General features: G+C 43.0%; 1 pseudogene; it reads left to right on the top strand.

The window, feature by feature from the left end:
- Positions 1 to 3,683: 3,683 nt before the first annotated feature.
- LOC141047860 (uncharacterized) overlaps positions 3,684 to 10,691 on the top strand; it is a 96,943-nt pseudogene continuing 89,935 nt past the window's right edge.

The raw sequence follows: 10,691 nt of genomic DNA, 5'->3' as shown, positions 1-10,691 counted from the left end.
TCATTTTCTGGCAAGTATGTATTTTCTATTTACATGTTGAATGGATATGTTCTGATGTCTTCCGTGCTCTTGTCAAAATCTGCATGTTAGATTCCACCATTATGTTCTGGTGTAACACTGGATGTTTTTTCATGTTGATATGTGCATGAAATTTATTCCATCTTTTTTTATATTAACATTCATTGGTCTTATACAGATCATATGAATAGATCATTTTTGCTTCTCCCTAGTGGGTGCTGTATTAGCTGTATTTTCAGCCTATTTTGCATAGGTTGTGAGCACATTATTTGTGGATGTATGGACTTATAACTTGGTGTCCTTTGTGTCTAGACAGCATTTTTTGATATTTCATTATTTGAGCATTTATTACAATTTATTCATCATGTGACACATTTTTTCCATTCATGCTTAGGTCAATCTGAGCTGATATGGCCATGTTGTCTGTGTTTTATATCTGTGCACCCTAAGTTATTCCATAAGCTCTTTTTCACATTGCGATAGGGATGTGCACCGTTTATTGTGCCTGCTTTTTCCCTAATGCCTATGGGCACAGTGGTGGCACCGCCACATTATTTCCATCTGATATATTTGGTGGTGCCCGCTATCTTTTCTTGTTAGTGATTGTTCTGTTCCCATCATTCTTTCTCAGTTGGTGTAAAGAGGCCGGGAAACAAGCGTGGAACGACTTCAGTATTGTCGCCCTGGCTTGTTGCTAAGCGACGCTGCCTCTGCAGTCTGCGCAGGCGCTGGCATCCTTCAGTATTTCCGGTCATGTGACCGGCTGGAGCTCTATTTTATGAGCGCTTCCCTCATACAGGGCTCGGTCACTGCAGGGACACAGAAGTGTCTGCGACCTCCACTGCGCCACCAATGAATGTAAGTAAACCTGCTCAGCACTACCACAACATAGTGCTTTTTGCTCTCCCATGGAAGCTATTTAACTCTTATCACCACTCCTATGTTTATCCAGCAAGCCCATACTTAATGGAGAGCGGCTCCTCCTGATCCCACTGTATACACTGGGCATTGACTCTAAACTGGTATTTATAGCCATTCTTATGGCAACTACTACCTCCATCTTCCACGTCTCTGCTTTGTAATTCTCATCTGACAGTGTGTTTCTCCCATCTACTGCTTGCTGCACACTAATGTTCTGTTTCTATGACTCCACTGTTGTTCATATAAGCACCTTCAGATCTAGAAGCCTTTTCAACCAACATTACGGTTAATGCTTCCTTCTTTATCTGCAGGACCCAATAGGCTCTGTCATATCATATTTTATAGCGGTGACACTACTTATCTGGTTTTCCCATGATGCTTTTTTGAAAAGGGTATGCCTTTTTTCATTTCTAGTTGTAGCAACACCTCTGTACCTTGAACATGTCCGCCATTCTTTAACCCTTTCTCCTTGTTTTTGGATGCCTCTCTCTGGATATATTTCCCTGTCGCATCAATACAGTTGCTTATAAATCAACCTACATATTGGAGATGTTTATTGTAAATAATCCGCCCCTGACACATAGTGCCGGGTGTCAGCTGTGATAATCAGCTGACACCCGGCCGTGATCAGCGGCGCTCCCCGCGTTAGCGCTGCTGATCGCTATGATGTACTATCTCATCCATGTGCATAGGGGCCCGGGTCCCATGGACGGGATAGTTTGTCAGATGTCAGGAAGGGGTTAATCATTTTCTGGCAAGTATGTATTTTCTATTTACATGTTGAATGGATAAGTTTTGATGTCTTCGGTGCTCTTGTCAAAATATGCACGTTAGATTCCACCATTATGTTCTGGTGTAACACTGGATGTTTTTTCATGTTGATATGTGCATGAAATTTATTCCATCATCTTTTTTATATTAATATTCATTGGTCTTATACAGATCATATGAATAGATCATTTTTCCTTATCCCTAGTGGGTGCTGTATTTTCAGCCTATTTTGCATAGGTTGTGAGCACATGATTTGTGAACATATGGACATATAACTTAGTGTCAGGGCTGCCACTAGGTATTTCGGGGCCCCATACTGGCAAAATTTTCGGGGCCCCCTTGAGACTCCGCCCAGACTCCACCCCAGCCCCGTCTCCACCCCTCAAACTGTCCAAAGTCCCACCGCTCTCTTTGGAAAAACTCCACTTCTCACCAATCACACATTAACAGTTCCCATCACCAGATCACACATATAGCCGGCTGCTTTTTGTTTTGGCCAAAAGATTTTTTAAGCTGCCACCATAACAGAGTAGACACTTTTGGCCGAGCTCTACTCTACTGTAACCTATTAAATATTTGTTAAAATATGCAATACACTTTAGGTATATTTTTATTTATTTTTCAATATTTAAAATGACCAATAATATCACACACAAGGAACAAATACCACCGCACCATGTCCAGACCACATATTACCACCACATAGTGAGCTATAATACCACATACAAGGAAGAAATACCACCACACCATGACCAGACCACATATTATTACCACAGTGACCAAATAATATCACATACAAGGAACAAATACCACTGCACCATGACCAGACCACATATTACCACCACAGTGACCAAATAATATCACATACAAGGGACAAATACCACCGCACCATGACCAGATCACATATTACCACCACACAGGAGCTCTGTATATAATGTATGAGTAATGCAGAGATCACTGGTGACATTATACACAGGACCGCTGTACATAGTAGTAACACACTGACTCACCAGTGACCTCTCTAGGTGAAGGCCTTCATCTTTGCTTTTCATCTTTCATCCAGCACAGATCGCCATCACATCTTCCAGCCAGGGCTCGTCTCTGCAGGAAATAACACAGTTATCTAGAGCTCCACTTGCAGAACACATTACTTATTTTTTTCCCAACTTCTACATTATGTCACATGAAGAAAAAATGGCGACATAGTATCACTCTACACAGTAACAGGACCGCCCCCAATCTAAACAGTATACTCAAAAAATAAAATAAATACATCACTGCAGTAATAATATCCCTTAATTAGCCCCTATGGTAATAATATCCCCCATCCTGGCCCCCGTCTGTCTCATTCCTGGCTTCAGCCATATGTTCTCTCATCCTGCGCTCATGAGTATCCATTCTGCCCCATATGATCTACCCATCCTGCCCAATCTGTCTCCATCGTATCCATCCTGCCCCATGATCCTGCCCCATCTGTCTCCAACCCTGCCCCATCTGTCTCCAACCCTGCCCCATCTGTCTCCAACCCTGCCCCATCTGTCTCCAACCCTGCCCCATCTGTCTCCAACCCTGCCCCATCTGTCTCCAACCCTGCCCCATCTGTCTCCAACCCTGCCCCATCTGTCTCCATCCTGCCCCCAGTATCTCCAATCATGCCCCCGTGTCTCTAATCATGCCCCGCATCTCCATTCTGCCCCGTATCTCTAATCATGCCCCGCATCTCCATTCTGCCCTGTGTCTCTGAGTGAAGAAGCCGGAGCTTCTTTGTGCTCACAGCAGTAGAGATGGGCAGGTCGCTCACCATGTGGAGTATTGCTTCATGGGCTGATGCCCTCATGTCTAGGGCAAAACAGATGAGGGAACTCCCAACTGAGGTAAAGCTGAACAGAGAGGAGGCTTAGGAGCTGTATGATACGGTCCAACATGGGAATGTACTTGGTGACAAAGGGAAGAGTACATGGAAAGAGGAAGACATGTACTGCTTGAAACGTGATGTTAATGCTGTAACAAAATTGGATGTGGTGTGTCCTGAAGTCATTAAGGTTTTTCAGTTGAAAGTTGCAATGGACTTCATCTCAATTCATGTGAAAATGATTAGAGAATGTCTCCTGACACAGAAAAGAGACCCTGATGATGCTGAACCTGGAGTCACAGGTATGATGAGTAATGGATGCTGTTTGCATGTGATGTGAGGCCAGGGCGTTACTACTCCGTTATCCTCGACCATGACTATGTCCCTGGCCATCCATCATATTTGGCATGGTCTGCAGGATGCCGCTACCTTGCAATGTGGAGAATCCGCGAAAGAAGATGCTGATGATTTAGATGTGACTGTGTTATCGGATTTGTCTGACACCGTTTATTTGACAAAGATGGCGGCCATGAAGAGGGCGGGAAATGGCACCAAAGAAGATGACTACTTGGACTACACCCTTCATGGGTGTTCCAATGTGGAGATGGCGCCAGAACCTGTCTGTTTACATCCCCCGGTCTGCCCATGGTGAGTGCGAATAAAAAGAATCAGGTCTCGCACTCCCCTACAGAATTCAAGCAAATGGGTGGAGTTGTCGGAAATGTCCCCACCTGGAAACGAGTAGGGTCCAGAAGAAATCTGAGTGCAGCTGTGCGGCGCCATTGTGTGATCCTGGACCAGCAGCGATACAGCACTCGTGCACTCGACACTGTAGGGTGTAGGCCGTATGGAGCTAAAATGGTGGCAAGAAGAAGAAAGGACCTGACCCAGATGGCAAAGGGGAGTGTTGGATGAATTCTGTACTCATCGCTTTCCTGAACTTCCCCAGGAGCAGGACCGGAGGCTGAGGGTGTCTACATATACTTGGTGTCAGGAACACCGCACTGCACTTGCTCACTGAGCCAGTGCGCATGTCCTGAGTACAAAGACTGTGCACAAAGATACCTGCGGAGCGGGCAGCAGTGGAGACAATGCATGCTCCTGGACCTGAAGCACGTGACTGCTTGGGGCGTGGCCTAAGCTCCACAGAGCTAGGAGCTGCAGGGAAACTCCTAGAAAGGTAACAACAGGACAATATTACCAAGGGGCATAGACAGAGACAGAAACCAGATCAAGCTGAGGTCAAAGCACGAGATAGCAATACAGTACCAAAGGATTAGACAGAATGGATAGTCAGGATGTAGCAATAGATCAGAAAACCAGAATGGGCATTAGATAGTACAATAGGGGTAAACTGTAACAGAGTAACGATCAGAACCAGAAAAGACAATAATACAAAAACGAGAGACGGAGTACAGAGTGAAGGAACAAGCCGGGTCGTACACAGGAAGCACAACAAACAATGCAGAGCACACGCACACCAGGGGTCAGACACACCAAAACAGCAGTATAACTGACAGAGAATGCTAGTTTGGAGTGAGTATAAATACCCCTCCCAGATCCAAAGAGAGGCCGGCAAAAGTTAACTCTGTGAGAACAGGACATTAACCATGTCCTAACCATGACAGTACCCCCCTCTTAATGGGGGGCCACTGGACCCCCAGGTTTCTCAGGGTACCTGGCATGAAAAGCCCGCACCAGTCGATCAGCGTGGACCGAACTGGCCAGAACCCACGACCGATCCTCAACGGAATATCCCTTCCAATGGATAAGGTACTGAAGTCTCCGGCGCACCCACCTTGAATCAACGATGCGCCCTACCTCATACTCCAGTTGACCCTCTACCAACACTGGTGGAGCCACAGATGAGGGATCTTCTCTAACTGTCCCCACAGGTTTTAATAGGGACCTGTGGAAGACGTTAGAGATTTTGAAGGAAGTGGGCAACTGTAATCTGTATGCCACCAGGTTGATCACCTCTACAATCTTGTATGGGCCAATAAATTTTGGGTCCAACTTCATAGAGGGTATTTTAAGTTTGATGTTACGGGTGGACAACCAGACTTTTTCCCCCACTGTCAACGCAGGAACCACCCCCCTCTTACTGTCTGCAAAATGTTTGAACTTCTTCTGGGCTTTGGAGATGTTCCCCTGTACCTCCTTCCAGAGGGTTTTTAATTGTTGTACTATCCCCTCGGCACCAGGGCAATCCGAATCCATACGAGAAAATTCCCCAAACTGCGGAACAAACCCATAATTGACCAGAAAGGGAGACTTTCCGGTAGACTGATTAATCCGATAGTTGAATGCAAATTCTGCCATGGGTAATATCTCACACCAGTCTTCCTGTCTGGAGGAGGCCAGGCATCTCAGAATCTGCTCCAATGACTGGTTGGTGCGTTCCGTTTGTCCGTTGGATTCCGGGTGATAGGCAGAGGAGAATGACAACGTGACCCCCAACTTCATACAAAATGCTCTCCAAAACCTGGCCACAAATTGCACACCCCTGTCAAACACCACGTTCACAGGCACTCCATGCGGTCGAACAATGTGCTGTATAAACAAGCGGGCCAAGGTTTCAGCGGATGGTAATGCAGGTAATGGCACAAAGTGGGCTTGCTTAGAAAATCTATCAACCACTACCCATACCACTGAGTTGCCCTTGGAAGGTGGAAGGTTAATGATAAAGTCCATGGACAGGTGTGTCCATGGTTTATCCGGAATTGGAAAAGGCACCAAATCCCCGGCCAGACGGACCTGAGAGCTTTTAGAGCGCGCACACACCCCACAAGTATTCACAAACCTTTTTATATCAGTACCCATAGAGGGTCACCAAAAACCCCTAGCTATTGCCCCCCGGGTAGCTGCAACACCAGGGTGTGCACTTAACACAGAGTCATTAAATTCTTGAAGGAGTGTGGGACGGAATTGTTCGGGTACAATTTACTTGGGGGTTTATTCCTGGGAGCTTGTGCTTCCAGAATCTCTCTCTGTAACTCAGAGGAGATTTCGGCTACAACCACTCCCGGTTGAAGAATGGAGGAAGGAGGTTCTGGAGGGGACACAGAATCAAAACTTTGGGATAAGGCATCAGCCTTTACATTTTTAGACCCTGGTCGGAACGTTATGGTAAAATGAAATCGAGAAAAAAAAAGTACCCACCGAGCCTGTCTGGGGGTCAATCTCTTAGCAGACTCGATATAGGCCAGGTTTTTATGATCAGTGATGACTGTAATGGGATGAGCGGCCCCCTCCAAAAAATGCCTCCATTCTTCGAAGGCCAACTTAACTGTTAACAATTCCCTGTTACCGACATCAGTTTCTCTTGGCTGAAGAGAACTTCTTAGAGAAAAAGGCACAGGGTTTGAGGTTAGTCAGGGTAGAGGGGCCCTGTGACAATACTGCCCCCACCCCCACCTCCGAAGCGTCGACCTCGACGATAAAAGGTCTTGACGAATCGGGTTGTACCAACACAGGGGCTGTAGTAAAACACTTCTTTAATGCCAGGAAGGAATTTTTTGTGGCCACGGACCAATTTTTTACATCTGCCCCTTTAAGAGTGAGGTCCGTCAAGGGTTTTACCACCTGCGAGAACCCTTTAATGAACTTCCTATAATAATTAGCGAAGCCCAGAAATTGCTGCAACCCCTTCAGGTCATGAGGCTGCACCCAATCTGTAATGGCCTGAACCTTCCCTGGATCCATGCGGAATCCATCCCCGGATACAATTACACCCAGAAAAGACAGTTCTTGCATAAAAAATGAGCACTTCTCCAGCTTAGCATACAAATGGTTCTCCTGGAGTCTCATAAGCACCGTACGCAGATGATGCAAGTGTGACTGACTGTCCTCAGAGTAAATCAAGATGTCATCAAGGTAAATGACTACGTAGTGTAGGAAATGGCACTGTAGATAGTTAACAGTTAAACTTAGGAGTAGTCACTGTGGGTAAGCTAGGGATACTTAATTATTGTAGTCAGTTAAGGCCGGGAAGCCCATAATGTCCAGAAAGGCTATAGCCCTGGGGACAGTGTAGTGACCCTGCAATGTTTAAGAGTAAGCCCCACCATCCAGGGTCAGTTAGGAAGACTACAGCAGGAATAGCAGTAACAGTGAGTGAAGACGCCGGAGCTTCATTGTCACAGCAGTAGAGACGGGCAGGTCGCTCACATGTGGAGTATTGCTTCGTGGGCTGATGCACTCATGTCCGGGGTGAAACGTGTCCTGAAGTCAGTAAAATTCAGTTGAAAGTTGCTCTGTAATCGATTTCACATGAATTGAGACACAGTCCATTGCATCTCCTGCAACAGAGAAGAGACCTTGATGGTGCTGAACCTGGAGTCACAGGTATAATGAGTAATTGACACTGTTTGCACGTGATGGGAGGCCAGGGCACAACTACTCCATTATTCTCAGCCATGATGATGGCCCTGGCTATCCCTCACATGGCTTCCAGGAGAAATTGAAATTTGTTCCTTTCAGCTTCTCGCTTAAAGCCATTGAGGTGGTGCATGTGGCTCCAACAGAGAGAGGTAACTGCTACAGCCCACTACTTCTGAAGAATAAAATCAAGCGTCTGCATGAAGAATATAATTTCATCAATAAGCAGTGATTGATGGTGTACAGGAAAGTGATTGAGGATTACTAGCTTTCATTTTGATGGAGGAATGATTTGTTTCCTTATCTCATGGCTTTTATTATTGCAGAAAATCCTGAATTTACACAGAGGATGATGCGCTGTCAACAAAGATCATTTTTATTCTCATATAAAATATGCGACCCATGACATTTTTATTATTTGATGTTTGCACTGGCCAATGATTGAGAATGAACATTAGTACAACTGATTCTTTGTGAAATCATCACATTATGTAAATTACACTTCAGTCAGTTAATAGAACTTTGCTACACACTTTGCAATTTCTATGTAACTTTTTTATTTTTACTTTTCTTAATGTTTTTATATAAATATAAGTATTAAGGTTATTTGACTAAAAAATCACATCAGTTATATTCTTGGCAGATGGTCATACCAGCAGCTCCAAAATCCAAAAAGTATTGCACAAGACCCATATGAAGAACATACCAACATCTCAGACATGAATCCTTTTAAAGTACAATGTCCTAATTCATCACAGACTATTAAACAAAATAAAAGTCACAGAAGTGTGGAAAATAAAAAGCTCCCGCAAGGAAGAAGCCATTTTCATGTTCAGAATGTGGGAAAAGTTTTTCTGCAAAATCAACTCTTGTTACACATGTGAGCATTCACACAGGAGTGAAGCCATTTTCATGTTCGGAATGTGGGAAATGTTTTACAGATAAATCACATCTTGTTACACATGAGAGAATTCACACAGGAGAGAAACCATTTTCATGCTCAGATTGTGAGAAATGTTTTACTCTAAAATCAACTCTTATTAAACATGAGAGAATTCACACAGGAGAGAAGCCATTTTCATGTTCAGAATGTGGAAAATGTTTTAAAGAAAAATCAACTCTTGTTACACATGAGAGAAATCACACAGGAGAGAAGCCATTTTCATGTTCGGAATGTGGGAAATGTTTTACAGACAAATCAAATCTTGTTATGCATGAGAGAATTCACACAGGAGAGAAGCCATTTTCATGTTCAGAATGTGGAAAATGTTTTAAAGATAAATCAACTCTTGTTACACATGAGAGAAGTCACACAGATCAGAAGCCATTTTCATGTTCAGAATGTGGAAAATATTTTACAGACAAATCAAATCTAGTTACACATGAGAGAATTCACACAGGAGAGAAGCCATTTTCATGTTCAGAATGTGGAAAATGTTTTAAAGACAAATCAACCCTTGTTACACAGGAGAGAATTCACACAGGAGAGAAGCCATTTTCATGTTCAGATTGTGGGAAATGTTTTACTCAAAAATCAACTCTTCTTATACATGAAAAAATTCACACAGGAGAGAAGCCATTTTCATGTTCGGAATGTGGGAAATGTTTTTCAGATAAATCACATCTTATTAGACATGAAAGAGTTCACACAAAAGCGAGACCATTTTCATGTTCAGAGTGTGGGAAATGTTTTAGTCTGAAATCAACTCTTGTTAAACATGAGAGAATTCACACAGGAGAGAAGCCATTTTCATGTTGAGAATGTAAAAAATGTTTTACAGACAAATCAACTCTTGTTATACATTAGAGAATTCACACAGGAGAGAAGCCATTTTCATGTTCAGAATGTGGGAAATATTTTACTCTAAGGCCGGAGTCACACTTACATGTGCAATGCGAGAAACTCGCATCAGTCCCGGGTATTGATGTGAGAGACTCGCACGAGTTTCTCGCATTGCACTCGCAAATGTAACCCCTTCCTAAAATCAACTTTTGTTACACATGAGAGGATTCACACAGGAGAGAAGCCTTTCTTTATGTCCTGAATATGGGAATTTTTTTTTATTTACGTCTCATCTTGTTAGACATCAGAGAACTCACATTGGGAAAAAAGCATTGTAATCCTTCAGTGACCAAGCCTAATTTTTTAAATCTGAAATGTCACTTTTTTTTGGTAATAATGATAGAATGTCTCATCCCAGTTATTCTGAAAATATTTTTTTCTTTATGTTGTGCTTTATTTTGATAATAAATGTAATAAGTAAAAATATGCAATATTCCAGCTTTGAATGTTTATACCTGTAAACTGTATAGTTATACTACATAAAAATACTTACCAAAACATTTACCTTATGTCTTCTATATCAGTAATTTTTCAAACATCCTTTTATTATGTTTGAAGGACGTTTAGTAATTTTTCATTATTTTAGGACAATGTGCAGAACTCTTTTTTTTTTTTTTTTTTTTGGGACCTATTCCGTTTCGAAGTGACTTTGAGGGGCTAATATATTGAGGATTCCTCTAAAGGGATGCTATTTTAACCCTTTCACCCACATGCCTGTTTTCATCTTCCTGACCAGAACAATTTTTTTTTTCAATTCTGACCAATGTCACTTTTAAGGCTCAGAAAAAAAGAGGAAGCAGTGTGTCAGGATCACCCATATAGAAAAACTATCCAAACAAGTAATGAACCATGTAATTAATTTTATTATTACAAAAACACCCTACTAGGAGAAGCAAGAAGTAAAAA

This window comes from Dendrobates tinctorius, unplaced genomic scaffold (genome assembly GCF_039654945.1).
Source record: "Dendrobates tinctorius isolate UK_male_01 unplaced genomic scaffold, ASM3965494v1 ptg000129l, whole genome shotgun sequence".
NCBI lineage: Eukaryota > Metazoa > Chordata > Amphibia > Anura > Dendrobatidae > Dendrobates > Dendrobates tinctorius.
The sequence above is the reverse complement of the archived record's forward strand: the minus strand, read 5'-3'. Positions and strand labels throughout refer to the sequence as shown.